Raw genomic sequence first — 16,237 nt, 5'->3', positions numbered from 1 at the left:
AAAAAAAATGTGCACCACCACTGCCCGACTAAATTAGACAGTTTTTTTAAAAGAACAAATGTGCTTTAGATTTTTTTTCTTATTAAAAGTCATTCATGTTAAAATGGACATAAGAAGTTGGCCAGGTGAAACAATAAGAAAATGTAAACCTTTGGATCTTCCATGAGTCCTTTAAACTTTCAATATGTATAAATTGTGAAATGGAAGCCATAATATACTTTTCCCCATGTGATCCTGGTATCTCCTTATCACACCTTTGCTAATATGTGAACATAGTGAGCTAAGTGGTAAAATTGTAGATAAAAACAAGAATGGCCCAAGCTCTGAGAGAACATTTAAAATGATTAAGCTCTACACACACATATGCACATGTGTGCATGTATAAAAATATACATGTACACACACAGTACTGTGTACACATAGACACACACACACACGAGTCAAGTCAAAGCTAGCAGTGACTCCCATCAGGAAGGAATTGTAAACAAAGAGGTATGACTCTTTAGATCTATAAGAGTACCTCCAAGCTCGAGTGGAGACCTCAAGGAACATCTTAATGAAAAAATATCTGAAGCCTATTTGATTTACACATAAATCTTAGCAAGAAAGGCCTTTGGGTAAAGTGACTAAAATAAGAAAAGGAAAGAGATTAAAGGAGTTAAAATGATAAAGTAAAGCGTGTTTGTTATCTAAGAACTGAAAATGAATATCTTTATCTACTTATATTCCAAGGCAAGTTAATTTTAAGAGGTCTAAAGACCCTATAATGATTCAATAGGAAGAAGAAGGAATTTGGATTTCCTCAAGTGAGACAACAATAGCGCTAGTAACATACAGTAGACTTTGCAATCACAAAATCCCTTCCAGAGACCTTTACTAGAGCACCATCTAATCCCTGTAGCTTGCTTAGAATATGGCCATATGATTATCCCATGTTGCAAAGGATATAACTGAAGTCTACCTAAACTGAACACCATTGCCAAGATTTCCAAGCTCTCCCTTAGGAGCAATGGTGAAAGTCTAAGTGCACAGGTCTCCACAGAAGGTATAGTTATGTGATTTGTGGAGTCATTTGAGATGCAGTGGGGAGAAGATGTGAACTAGTCACTAACAGAAGAATTGGCACATCTCTGAGGGTTTAATTTGCCCCATCCCTGAAGGAGGAGCCCCCTATGAGACATGAAGTCTATCTGTGGTATGGACCTGCAGTCAAAGAGAAAGCACATTCCTTCTAACAGAGATGAAACTAAAATGCTATGGAGAATAATTATATTTGAGTGAGAAAGGAGTTAAGGGTCTACTCATGCAGCTACAGATCTCTGAAAATGGTAGGTAGCAAAGAGTGTCCTCAGTGCCAGCTAAAAGGGAGAATTCCCTTCTTCTTCATGATGATTATCTTTAACAAATACAGTTATACTATATTTTAAGGGGGAAAGTTTTGAACAGATACTTTGATTTAATACTTTGAGTGTATTTTCATGTTTCTCACTCCTGCGGGTGCTGACTTTCATTATTTTCCTTTCTACATTTGTGATCATAAATTGTCTATTTACTTAAAAACAACACTGTATCACCTGAATTAGAAAAATTAAATGGCACCACAACATCATAAAATTTTTTCACTTGACTTCGAACATTTCACAACTCTAAATGCAGGACTTTATCTTTATTTTACTTTGAGGATTTAGGTAAATATATACTCATTTGAAGTAACACTGTGCTTGAACCACTGCATAGAAAAATAACAGACTTTTGACAATAGAAGCAAATCAATAGTAATATCTTTAGAATAGGAGCGGTTTTGTTGATAGAAACTGTGTGGTTTAATGGGAATGAAGTAATCAGTGTTTTCAGTCTGTCATTTGGCCCGAGCATGAGAAATCACACATTCTGACCACTTGTTTATGTCACAAGGCTGTCTCGGAGGCTCAAGCAGAAAGAGAAAATGACTTTCTGCCAGCAATGAAAAATGCACGGTTTTAACACATTCCAGGGGGATGATGTTCAGAAGCTGTCTTGAGACTTGTAGATGGACGCTTTGGTTCCTGTCCAGCTCTATTCTCTTAATGAAGACAAATGATCCTCATGCTGTTGAGGGCCAACACTCAGTGGTTCCCTTATACCCTACATTTGATTAAGCTACTTTGTGTCCAGTCTTGAAATGGAAGTTTTAGGACAGGGATGATAACTAATAATTAGGACATCAGGTGAATGTATAGAAAGTGATGAAATTCTAAGTGTAGGTCCAACTAAATATATGGAAAACTAGGGACAATTTGATACTCATCTCTTGCTATGGGATATAAGTAAGAATGTAATTTGCTGAGATTCCTCATTTACATTCAGATAACAAAGTAAATAATGAAAAGTTCATAGAAACAATCTATCTTCCAAATTCTTACTGTTCTTCGAAGTTCTGAAATAGGAGAGACCTGGAAAATGGTTATTAATTGCGGGGATTTACGGAGTTTTTCACTGGGTTCACTGTCATTTCTGAGAGAAAGTCTCTGTGGTTCACTTTTTCATCAAATATTGTGACAATTTTTGTTTTCTTAGAATAATACACATATATATTAAATATCAACTTTCCTTTACTTTTATTTTCATTGGATATAACTCTAAGTAGGCCTTCCTAGTTTTGATATGAGAAACTGCTTTCTAAAAATAACACAGCTACATCCTAAAAACTGGATATCTCTGTTGACTATTTCAGAACTTTGAAGAACAGTGTTAACTGAGAAAACAATCTTAAATTAAGGTATGTTCTCTAATTCGCACAATATGATCACTAGGGGGCCCCAAACACTACTGTGTGTCACTCGAAATGTGAATGTAAATGTGCCAAAAATATTAGCTGCAGTTTACCTATCAATGGGTCAATACTTCAGATGTGAACTCATCTCAATCCTATCACCATTTCCCTATCTAATTCATGTGTTTATAAACTGAATACATTTAAAAAAATCCCATCAAATACTTGCAAACCTTGACAAAGTCTAAACGATTTGTATAACTAACAATTCAATTACATTTTCTTAAAGTTTTAAAATTAATTTCCCCACTAATATTTTTACATTTTCTCCTCATTTTCTTCAATTAAATGAAAGGAAAATATATGCAAGCTAATGAACTTTATCGTTAGTATGATTAAAGAATTCTGTAACTAATTCTCTAGCCTTGAGAGGCCTATTAATCAAGTATACTTAGGTAGTCAAGTAGACTAGCATTAAAATGTATATGGTATTTTGAATTAGCCTTCTTAATCAGTCAGCTATAAAGCAGGATCATTTACCCAAACATAAAAGCGAAGCTGTAGATGTAAATGCTACTGAATACAAGCAGGATTAGCACTGATAAAACAGGCTTCCCTTGATTAAATAAATTGTGCTGGATTAGAGGTCACCTATAAATATAGCACCATGACAAAAACTGAAAACCAGCTTTTCTGTGTTTTCTAAAATTACATCTGTCATAAATATTGGTAATGTGTGTTGTTGTTTTGCTTATTTTTACAGACTGGCAGGGAGAAGAATGTCCTTTAATTCTATGCACTTTGTAGAAGGTGTGGTTTGCCTTTTCTGTTTGTTTTTAGTTCATTTAGCTAGCATTTTATCTATAACTTAATCTGGCCAGGACCTTCATTGTAGTGGGTGAAGTTTGATAGACTTCTGGTTCGGTTCCAGGTGTGAGGCACTATACTCAATCCAAGTGTAAGTTTATAAAATATATATAAGAACCTCCCTTAAGATTTAAGTAAAATTGGAAGACAAAAACTGATTAAGAAAATCAAAATCCAAAAGTAAAGTCATTGGTGAATTTTAAGTTACCCCTCCAAAAGGAAGAAAAAACTAGCAACAGTGGTTTGTTGGATGGGTCTTTGTATCACCTTGAACATAAAGAACGACAGGAATGGATTAGCTAAATAAAACCTGTTCAGTATTTCACATTTTGCAGCAGGTTATATTTCTTCATTAGACAATTTCATAAACCTAAGTAACTCACTGACCTTTCATCTTGTAATACTGACTGCAAAATGATTCTTGAGATTCATAGGTATCACAACTTTGCCAGAATCATTCCTTGAAGTCATCAGAGTGGTGAACAGAGGCACTGACCTCAAAAAGGAAAATCTGAGAAAATGGTCATTATTACAGAAGAAAAACGAGCTCATATTTCACCTGATTGAGTTTATGTGGCTTATGGAAATCACAATAGTTCATGGTCTTCGTTCTAATGCTTCCTCCCTCCTCCATGTCTGTTTCGGGCTCCTCACATCCTTTTCAACATTCATATCCATTAATGCCCTGGTTCTTGCAAGGGCCATCGGAAAATGCAATTTAAGTTTCCAGCTTTCATTCAACTCCTTATGCGCTGACATTTTCCCAATTGTTGGGGGATGGATATGTCCGTACGTTCAGAGCTCTTTCCAGTTACAATAATAGATAGAATGAGGCTACTACAATTAAAATAGGCAAACGCACCAAGTCCTTGGAAATTTTGTGTTTCAAACTCCCATTTTACAGAAAACAGTAAGAATGAAGAATGCTGTTATTGGTAAAATTCCAGGACTAAAATCATAATAGCAAGACTCTCTCGATTTAACTTAATTACAAAATTGATATATCATGGCATAAGTTAAAATATTTTAATTTGAAATTTAAAAATTAGAATACATGAAGCTGGTCTTCTGAGGGAAAAATGAAACACACTTAATGCTAATGAAGAAGACATAGGTTACATGAACTTATATGGAGTAATTATACCAATAATAATAATACTTAACAATAACAATTAAAGTCATACTAGAACATAGATTGCATGTTAGCTAATGTTTGGTACATTTTTAGACTTATGGTAATTGCTGCTATTAATCATGAAAATTGTCATATTACAGAAGTATACCTATTAACCCCATTTAACTGATGAAAAAAAGCTTCCAATGGTATTAAATATTAAGTGTACGATAAGTGGTACAGCTACAATTTTAATTCAGACAGACTGGTGCCATGCTCCTTGCTTTTGCCATTAAAAGTCAGTAGGAGAATACACAGGTTAAGGTCATTACATTTTCTAACAAAGAGAATCTCAATGTTTCTGATTTGCAGCTTTCTCTTCTTGTAGACTCCTTATTAAAAACCCCCTCTACAGTCTTTGCAAGGGAAACCTTTCCGAAGCGACTAAGCACGCAGCTTTTCAGTATTTGAGGGTGTGAGAACTCCTATTAACAATTTTGAGTGATGACACTTTGGAGTATAGTTTGCACTCATGTACATCCATTTTCCGTTACTTCTCTGGTACGGGCCATCAGTCTCAGCATTGTACCTTCGTTTCGTTCCACAGAGTGTCCTGCATCTGCAAGGTGAAAATTAGCTGCTGCAAATCGAACTGCAGCACAGATCATCCACAGAGGGTTTGCTGCTGCAGAAGCACAGTTCACGGTACATTCTTGAGACTCCATCAGAAAATAAAAAAAAAAAAAAAAACCTGAGGCTAAACAAAAAGGAATTGGAACCAAGCAGATAATTCACCCTAATAGTTTCTTAAAACAAGCCATGCAGCGTTCAATACAATAATAATGTTTAATGGAGGCAAAGGAGTCTCATCTTACGCAGTTTAAAAGTACCTAGTGTTTATCAGTTATCACAGCCAGAATAAGATAGTAAACTATGTAATAACACATCTCACACCCACCGTCTGCAGCCTATGCTTACCATCAATTCCCCAACCCTGTCCTGTCTCCTCCTAATATTTATCTTATGATGTAAGGAGAGCTGACATTTATTAGGCAGCTAAAGGATGCTTGAGCTTGAGAATAAATTAGTGAATGAAATTAATAGTTAAGTGGTTTTTATTTTTTTAGTATGCATGCAATTGACAGTCAAGTTGAAAGACCAGTTGGGTATGGAGACACATGCCTATAATCTCAGCCAAAAAGGAGATGAGACAGAAGGACCATAAGTTTCTGTCCAGCACAAGATACTTAGAGATATTTCTTGGGGGATGGGAGGTATGGACCACTAAAAACAACTGTATTAGATAAAGAACTAATTGACTTCTGCTTGATTTCATGCTAATTTTACAAATAGAACATTAAATGGTAAACTTCAAAGAACATTACTGATATTTCTATTTTAGACCATATAACTATTAACATTTCACATTCTTTTAAAGAGCCTATATGGCTAGCTATGACACAAAAGTGGTGGCTCATCATCCTTCCCCCAAAGGCATGAAATACTGCTCAAGAATGCAAGAAAAACTAAGAAGTCAGTACACAGACTCGAAGAAAGCATTCAAATTTGGAAGAGAAAATAAAAAAAAAAAAAAACCTAAAAGATGTACAATACACGAGGCCCTAAAAATCAAAAAGCAATTAAATTGATATCATAATATTATGCCATTGACAGTATTAAAGTAGAAAATATTAATAAGTGATTGCCATGGGATAGTGGTTTATATGTAAAGTTGTAATTAATTTACTTAAAGTGGAAGGCTTTTCTCCTTCATTCCTTTATCTTCCTTGGCCTACTAGAAACAGGCTGGATCTAACCTTTCACTTTAAAGTTAGATGAAGTCCTGTCTATGTTTTAACTTTTTATAGTTCCCACTCATAAAACTTGACACTTTCTGTGGGCTGGATTTTAGATTTTAACCACATATAATCAGATAACTCTAATGAAAAATTAAACATAATTTTAAATTCATAATGTATGTATATTAAAATACCTATACATACAGATTCACCTAAGTGATGAATTATACACGTACATATGTGTGCTTCCTAGCATTCTTGAGGAACTTTTCATGTCTTTAGTGTATATATTTATATGTATGTTCTCTCAATACTATGCATACGTGTGAGTAGATATACATGTGTATGTTATATCTGTTCCGGAAGATTTGTGTCTAGTCTCAAGTTAGTTAAGGTTTATAAATGATTAAATATTATGTAGTACTATTTATTTCTAGTTAAAAATCAAAACATGTTTTATAAAGATGTAGGCTAAAAGAGAAAAGTTTCTTGTGGGTGTGGAATTTTATTTATTTATTTGTCTGACAATACACCAAAAAAATTAGATTAGAAAAGGTGGAAATCATGTCCTTAGTGTAAGACTTTTGTAGAAACTCCACACATACAAGAGGTAAAAGGAACAGAAAATATAAGCATGTGTTCCTATAAACTCAGCATTCAGTAGGACAGAAGAGTTCAAAGGAGCTGCACAAGTCACCGCCAAAATTATGTACATAGTGAATTCCAGGAAATTGACAGCTCCATATTGAGACCTGCCCCATATTGAGACCTGCCCCACATCAAACCTTCAACACAACCACAACAGAAAGGAAAAAAAGAAAAATAGAGGAACAGGAGTCAATGAGCATTTTTTTCCTTAAAATAATGAACCAAAAATTATCGAAGCAAAGAAATAAAAATCCCTCCTTACAAAACAATGTACTCTCGACAGAGCACATATAAACTCATGATGATTGGGCGGAATCCACAAAATCTGTGCAAGTTCAAACCATGCAAAAATCACAGCAGCTAATTGGTCACTAAGTTCCACCACCAGCTGAAGACCTATTTGTTATTGATGGTTGCTTGAAAAGAAAAAGTCAGTTTTCTTTAAGGGTGCACTGCCTGGCAGTTCCACCATTCTCTAGCATAGGGCTCCCAAACTCTGAATATTTGGGTATCATCATCTGGAAACTCTGGGGAGAGAGAGAGAGAGAGAGAGAGAGAGAGAGAGAGAGAGAGAGAGAGAGAGGATTGGATGAGGAGGAGTATAGGGGGTAAATGTGGGGAAAGTTTAGTTCATGGTGAATATATTTCCTTTGAGTCATCTTGGAAAAGTGTCACTCTCTCTCATTATCAAAGAAACCTCACTTTACAGCAAATATGGACCATCACAGAAAGCCACAGCTGGATACAATACAGAGATCAACAGAACCTGAACTTCTGGCCCCAAAGGATACACCTACTTACATCACAGCCTCTGCGTCTACATAGGGCTCAGAGAACACAGACAAGAAGGATCGGGAAAATAGAAAGAGCCAGAATACCAGGTCATTAATTGGGAAGCTGAAGGGACTTCATAAATAAGACCAGAACAATGACGCCATCAATGAACATGCTAGCTTGGAAAGAGGGGATTTTAAAGGTCCCCAGCCATAGACAGAGAACTAGAGGTAAATAATGACTGTGGAGAGAAGAACAAGGTGAGCCCCATTATTGCTTGTCCAATGCAGGCTATGAGCTCTGAAACCATATAGAGACAAGTAACAGGAATGGACTCAGCAGGTTCTATCTGCATATATATGCAATGTACTACAAGCAGACACATAAACATATGTATATGCAAGAACCATAATCAAGGGAAAAGATGGAAAAGATGCTAGCAAGTTGAAAGTAGGAGACATAGGAGAGGTTCCAGGCAGGAGAACTGAGAACTAGAGGGAGAAAGTGATTTAATTGTATTTCTTTTTTTATTATTATTTTTATTTTTTATTTTTTTATTGAAAAAAAATTTCCGCCTCCTCCCAGCCTCCCATTTTCCTCCCCCTCCTCCCACTCCTCTCCCCCTCCCCCCACTCCTCTCCCCCTCCCTCTCCAGTCTGAAGAGCAGTCAGGGTTCCCTGCCCTGTGGAAAGTCCAAGGTCCTCCCCCCTCCATCCTGGTCTAGGAAGGTGAACATCCAAACTGGCTAGGCCCCCACAAAGCCAGAACATGAAGTAGGATCAAAACCCAGTGCCATTGTCCTTGGCTTCTCAGCAGCCCTCATTGTCCGCCATATTCAGAGAGTCCGGTTTTATCCCATGCTTTTTCAGTCACAGTCCAGCTGGCCTTGGTGAGCTCCCAATAGATCAGCCCCATCGTCTCCGTGGGTGGGTGCACCCCTTGTGGGAGAAGATGAGCAAAGAAGTCATGATTGAATTATATTTCTATGTTTTCAAAATAGTGAACAAAATTCTAGAAGAGTTAGTAAAAATAAGTAAATAAATATTTTTCCAAAAAAAGGCATCTTTCCTATCGTCGCAATTTGCGGAGAGGGAAAAGGGACTTTCGGGAAGGACAGATTTCCATCAGTCTCCAGGTCCAAGCTGAAAGGAGAAATGACTCCTGCAAGTTGTCCCCTGACCTCCACATATGTGCACGGCATGCATGGCTCATACACAATCATATGCACACATGAGTGCACAAGAACACAGTAACGAAATAAAAACATCCCTCTGGTGGAAATAGGAACATCACTTTCAACTACATACTGAGCTGTAGGTCAGCACTGGTTCCTTGTCTAAAACTAAATAGTAATGCTTCCATTAAGTTTTGATGAGAAAGTCTCCTTTACGTTTAGGATACTAAATGCTGAAAAGAATCAGATCTGCATGGTGGTGGTGTCCTCTATAATACTTGGCATCTCCAACTTAGACTTTAGAAATAAGTAAAAAATAGAGGTAAAAATGTTATACTTGACTACATTAATGGTTAAACTATGGGTCCTATTTTTTTTCAATTGATTAAACTATTCTAAATATACCTTGGAAATTTTTACCTTACATCATTGCTAAGCAAAGAAACGCCATTGTTAAAAACTACTACATTCATGTTTTTAATTTAATTAAGAATTGCTTTCAATCCGTTTAGTTAAATATAGTAAAATTGCAATGTTTTTATTTGTTAAAGAAAATACACTAGTAAAATAATTAATGAATATAACTGATAGGTTAATATAGAAATACAAAAATATATGGAAATACAAAATCCTGAAAATTTAGCAGAGTTCAAATTTTTCAAATTTTCTAAAGTGTGGGGCTGTTAAAGATTATCTTTAGAAGGCAATTATCTTAAATTTGGAAGGTGAGTTAGAATTTTAGAAATATTTATCACTTTTAAAAATCCCATAACCCATACTGTAAAAACTGAAAGTTTATTTCCCTTGATTTTATTGGAAATGGAACAACAGGAAAAAATGTTTGATTTTTTTTAATGTTTACATTTTATCTGTATTATATAAGTATGGGTGTCTGGCATACAAGTGTCTCTAGGTAGCAACTGAGCAGCTGGAACCTTCTGAACATAGTAGAAGTCTGAATCTCCTGGAACTCCTCGAATAGGAGTTATTGATAGTTGGGAGGCACCATACTATATGGGAGCTGGGAATGGAGCCTGCATCCATCTGCTACAGAAGAGCATGCAGTGCTCCTAACCATTGACCCATCATCTTTCCTGCTTAGGCTATAGTTGCGTGTGGTAATTCATATCTGTAACCCCAGCAACCGGAAGATGAGCAACACGAGACTGTTGCAAGAAACCAGAAGTTAATTAAGAGATTAATTAATCGTAGTAATGATTTTACAGAGCTTTTGTTAGGATTACACACAAAAATATGCTAAGAACATTGGATGTCCTAAGTAGATACTTTGACTGCCTTTGATCTATTCTGACAGCTCAATCAAATTTCTGTATTTATACCTACTGGGTTAACACTTTAGAGAATTACCAAAATAGCTCAAGTTAAAATATTTACTTGTTCATTAGTTCAGTTTGTCACACATTCTGTTTAACCTGGTTGTTGCTCTACTTTCTCACCAACCTTTCCACTCGGAGCTGAGGAGCAATGGGGATTCTTTTTATTTTATTTTATTAAAAATTTCTGCCTCCTCCCCGCCTCCCCTTTCCCTACCCCTCCCCCCACTCCCCTCGCCCCACTTCCCTCCCCCTCCCTCTCCAGTCCGAAGAGCAGTCAGGGCTCCCTGCTTGGTGGGCAGTCCAAGGTCCTCCCCCCTCCATCCAGGTCTAGGAAGATGAGCATCCAAACTGGCTAGGCTCCCACAAAGCCAGTACATGCAGTAGGATCAAAACCCAGTGCCATTGTCCTTGGCAATGGGGATTCTTTACCTAACAATACGGGAATGGAGATTCCTCCCTACCCATCAGCTTCCTTTCTTAGGTTAGCAACTGGTATATTTGTTTCTCACAGCAGCGAAGAATCAACACACTTAATGGAGTTCTGCTTTCTGGAAGCATGCAATTTGTGTTTGATTTATTTTTAAAATCAGACCTCTGTCAAGCCACTTCAATATTCTCTTCTTAAACTAAATCAACACAGCCTCCTAATCAATAACTGATGGACTGAGAATCATAATTCATGACTATGCACTCTCCATTCTGATTATTTCCGGGAGGCATTCTCTTAATGAAAGCTGAATTCTCAGGAAACTGTGCTGCGCTGGTGACGGTTTCCAGTCCTTAGAAGCCTCGGAGTCAAGCGGATTGCTTTCAGTTTATAGGACATGCTCTGGGCAACAGAAGTGTCATGCGTGTTACAGAGCACATGATGAGGCCGAGAATCCAATATATGGTGCAGTAGATGTGGAAATACTGGCCATAAAGCTCACAAGAGCTATGGAAACACCAGTGGAGATCAAATCACAAGCAATTGGACATTTGCAATGATCAGGAATAAGAGAAGAGGAGAGAGAGAGGAAGGGAAATCAGAGAGGTGCCCAGGAAGAGAGGGAAGAAAAGAGAGGGAGGGAGCAGATGTTCTGTTGAATTTATGTGGATCAGCAATGCTCTGAAGTGTTCAGACATGTCATCTAGTGCTGGAATCCCTGATGAGAGACCATGTTGTATTACATCTCCCAGCCTACTGCTGCATTCTGTCCTGAAGCCTGAAATGTCATTTAACATTAGTGTACAGGGCTGCAGCATATAGAAAAGAAATAAAGAAAAATGAACATTGAAATCACATGACTTAGTAAAGTGCTTTATAGTGTTACTACTGACAAACTCCTTAAGAATATGAATCTTTTAGCTGCTTGAGATTGCTACAGGAAGGCATTTCAGCCTCCCACAAGCAGGCTTTATTTCTCAGGAATGTTGCCTCTGAAATGGTGCAGGCTGTGATTTGATTTCACTCACTCATATTCAATGTTCATTTTTCTCTTTTTAACAGTCTACTTCCAGAATAGTTAAAGCTTAACAAAAATGTCCTTAGTAATAGAGAGTCTAGTACATCACACATCCAGCAACAAAGAAAAGGGAACAAAACTATAAAGGAATCAGTGCGAATAATTTTCCTTTTAAAAAAAATTCCACAAAAACCCATCTTTCTCTGAGAAGCTGAACGGATAATAAACACCTGAGCAAAAGCTGCATTAGAAAGCTATGCTTAAGACCTGCCAGATTATTTTAAGAGATTGATGTTAATGTCTCAGTGTATACCTCCACAGAAACCTATCACTTTAAAGTGATAGTCCTGCTTTTCCAGCTCTCTGGGTAGGTGAGGGTTAGTTGAACTGAATGTTGCCAAGCAAGGCTTGGCAAAAGCAGTATGGCCTTCTGCTTTAGGCAGCCACCCAGGGAGGCAAGAGAAGAACTGATTTGGAATGGCTCAAGGGCTTAGAGCAAAATGTCAAGTATGGAGTAAATCTATCACCGAGTCCGAAATGACTACCAAGGTGACCCCATGCTGGCATTGCCATCACGGAAACAGGAATTGCTTGTTGACTGGAAAAGAAAAAGCTGAACTTATTAATTTGAAAGCAGTAGAACATGAGAAGTAAGTTCTGTGAGCATGACCCCACTGTTTTAAAGACACACACACACTATATGTTAGTTCTACAGATTCCAGATTTTTGTCAAGATGAACTCACTCACTTGACTGTCATTTATATACATCAATACAGAGCTTCGCATGCCAACTTTTTTTTTTTTGGCAATTTTGTATTTAATAGTTTTCTTTTTATTCAGATTTTTACAATAGTTACTCTAGATGGTACTTGAATCAGTGTTTGGTCAGCTTCATCACCCATGAGATCAGATAAGAGGCACTCACTCTTGGGACTGTCTTTTCTTTTTCTTTTTAACTTCTGTCCACTTCATTACAATCAAACACATAGCAAGAAGTCTCTTATTTGAGAAACCGTATTCTTCACAATATTTCAGATTAGTCAAAAGCAGTTATTAAAAAATAGAATTGAACTTGAAAAATTAAGCAACTGAGTTAAATTACCTATAACAGACACGAATGATATTTTTTTTCTCTATCCACACTTGAGACTATTTTGGAGCCACTTGTAGCGTGACATCAGCAGGATGTGACTTACAGAGTAGAAATAAGAAGACATGATGGCTGATGCTCTTGAAGCCTAAGGCCCAGACTAGGGTAGCTGAGTTTACATCCTGGGTGTGCATTAATGTCTTTCTATGCCTTAGAAAGACTCCGAAGAACACTTCACCAATACGTGTTTCACAGCTGCTGAATCAGCATTATCTGTCCAAAGCTGTGCCTGTGCTGCCGCCTAGTGGTAAGATGTGATATAAAAAAATGACATCCTCCGAGAGAATGTGCTGTTATATCTGTGACTGCAAAGTAGGTTAAGAGGCACAGGAAACAGCTTTGCGCCAAGAGATCTGCCAGATCTATACACTTTACCTTCGCTATTTGTTTATAGGAGAAGCCAAGTAAAAGTCAAGAACATCACCTTGTAGTCTATGAGGATTCATGTCTTTCACAATTAACCTTTCCAGTTGCACATATTACAATTCTAACAAGGACCTATAGATATACAGATATGTATATACACCTTTTTCATATTACATGAAGTTTCTTAATAGTGTACCAGAACTGTATCTCTTTCTAGACAGAAAAAAAAATCTTTTTTCCAACAATGATATCCAACTATAGGACTAATAATAATAATAAAAAAAAATTGGAAGTGAATCACTACCTTCCAGGTCTGCATATGCTGTACTTCTTAATAAACACTGTTTTTTGTAAAGATCAGAAAGCCTCACTTGGAGCATTAATCAGGCACTTGGCGATTTAACCATTAATTTCACCTATGTACAGGTAGATAGGTTCACAGGGTTGTCATTTGGTTTTCCCAGGTGGTAGACCCTCCACCCCCAATCAAAATGTATGTCTCTCCATTCTCTGGAGGCAGAGAGAGCATATGCATTCACCACTGAAGTCAAATGGTTAACAGAGACTATTTGAAATCAAAGAAGTGTCTTCTTTAAAGCAAGAAGACAGTGAGTCTGACTTTAAAAACATAGGCAAAAACCAAAAATGTTAAGAGCAAAAGGAAGCAATCCTCTACCTTGTTACCCTTGGGATGCTTCTGCAATTGATGTGCCCCTTGACCACAAACACAGGCTGCTTACATTTGTTCACTTTCCATCCGTTCACCATTCTCTGCCCAAATCAGCCAGCATTTCCTCTCGCCCTGCACACTGAATACATATGTGCCCCATTTACCACCCCAGGGATGCAGATTACCCATGCAACTTATCATTTACCCATGTCTCTAGGACACCGTCTCTTCCTTTTCCTTCCTCACTGTAGCTAAAAATGAACATGCAGCTCTGTCAATGACATAATGTTTTCATGAAAGTTCCACTAATTAAAAATCCTCACCATACCAGACCTAAAAAATGAGCACACTCTTGCCAAGCGTTATCCACCACAGTGAAGCTCTTGTAACTACGTTTTTAGGGAAAGGCACAGAAGGGGGGATGGTGTGAAGGGAGAAAGTCTCCTAACATATGCATTGAAGTATAACAGTTGTCAGCAGCGTAGGGACAGATTATTTTTAAAATAGATCTTTCAAGAGAGAAAAAAAAATGAGATAAAAAAATAATGCATCTCCAAAGAGCTGAGAAGAAATGCATGCACAGCTTTGAGTAATAGAAGCTTTTACTGGAATGAAGGACCACAATTGTAGGAAATAGATCTGCTTTTTGAAAGCAAGAGATGATAGGTCAGTTTTAAAATGATGTTTGTCTGTACCTGTAGACTCTCCCCTTTTAATGGTAAAGAGAGAGTTGGTTTTTATTGTGGCGGCATGGAAATACTTACAGACTGCTGCTTTGGCCCATGCTTACAGTGCTATAATACTTACTTGTTGGGGACATTCATTTAGACTTGCAACATGCTGCATTAACTTAACACCACATAAAATATGGATTTTATTGCAGCAAAGACAATAAATGCTGCAACTGCTGACTGCGTGTATTTAATCTCCCCCTTTTTATTGTACCCCCTTATATTTCTGACTCATAGAAAATGTGAACCTAGGAATTGTACCCATCCTGTTTCTGATGAATGTCAATCTGTCTTTATGTAGATGCTTAGTGACCACTCACAGCTTCAAGGCATCTGTCCTCTGCCTGTCATTTCTCTTTCTACTGAAGGTACAATGAACTATGACTGTGAATAAGTGCGGAGGGAATCCGTTCATATGGAATGCAAAGTAATGTTATCTGATGCTAGAGTTCACAGCAAACAGTGCTACATGCTAAACTGATCTTTTCAACAGAGGTAAACAGGAATGAGCATGACTAATTACACTCCGTAAATATTTTTCAGCAGTTGCTCAGAATGAATGAATTCGAAAACTCTAATATCAAGACCCACACTGTTGAACATAATATATTATTCATCCGGCTTCGCATTACCTACATTCAAAGCAGTTCCAGGAAACTCAAAAAAAAAAAAAAAAGAGTTGCATGCTCATTTGTTTATTAAAAGGCATTCTTTTTTGGAATAATTACACATATACCTTAAGAAAAGAAAGAAAAAAACATATAGATCTTCCCCCAGGAGGGGAAGAAAACGCAAGACCTTAAAGGAGTTAAAAGACAAGAGGTGAATTCTTCCTACCTGGTTTCATCAGCTTCTGGAAACGGAAGTTGGTTCCAGCCAAAATAACCCTGAAGAGATTGTCACCCTGTCCCCTTTTTGTTTGTTTTCTGCTGTTATTTTCTACCGCTGATTCTACTTCGGTCTAACTCAAGCTTTCTCTCAGCGTCACTTTTAACTCTGGACGGCAGGGAACCGAAGAAAACGGGGCGAACTCTCTCTCTGATTGGCTTTCATTCAGTGATTCTGATTAAGGAAGGTGGGGAGGGGAGAAAAAGGGGGGGTGGGAAGCCCTTCCTCACTCGGAGAGAAAGGTTCTGCTGAGGGAGCTGCAGCACTCGCCATGGGAAGGTTAGAGACTGGAAGTGCCGGCTCCTGCCAGCCCACAGCGATTTGCAAGTGAATGCGAGGGAGGGCGCCTCTGAGAGGAGGGCTGCGCTTGAAAGGCGTCCCCTCCCCCGCAGGGCAGAAAGACTCTCTGTTTTCGTCCTAAGGTAATCAGCCCCATCTGATCCGCCTGCGTCCCTAACACAATCCCAGAAACGCGGATTCTGCAATTGCTCCTTGCAATAAAATTAAAAAAAAAAAAAAAA

The 16,237-nt window shown here is 37.6% G+C and overlaps 1 protein-coding gene across 2 annotated transcripts in view; it reads right to left on the bottom strand.

Moving 5' to 3' along the window:
• The window catches only part of LOC101986955 (cadherin-10), a 184,757-nt gene extending 168,659 nt beyond the window's left edge, over window positions 1–16,098 (bottom strand). The window contains exon 1 of one of the 2 annotated variants that reach the window (XM_026783755.1): window positions 15,666–16,098. The gene's annotated coding sequence lies outside the window, so the exon portion shown is untranslated. The remainder of the gene's footprint in view (window positions 1–15,665) is intronic. The other variant, XM_005356651.2, reaches the window with a different exon arrangement.
• Between the last annotated feature and the right edge of the window lie 139 nt (window positions 16,099–16,237).

Source organism: Microtus ochrogaster, chromosome 19, assembly GCF_000317375.1.
Source record: "Microtus ochrogaster isolate Prairie Vole_2 chromosome 19, MicOch1.0, whole genome shotgun sequence".
NCBI classification, from domain to species: domain Eukaryota; kingdom Metazoa; phylum Chordata; class Mammalia; order Rodentia; family Cricetidae; genus Microtus; species Microtus ochrogaster.
The sequence above is the reverse complement of the archived record's forward strand: the minus strand, read 5'-3'. Positions and strand labels throughout refer to the sequence as shown.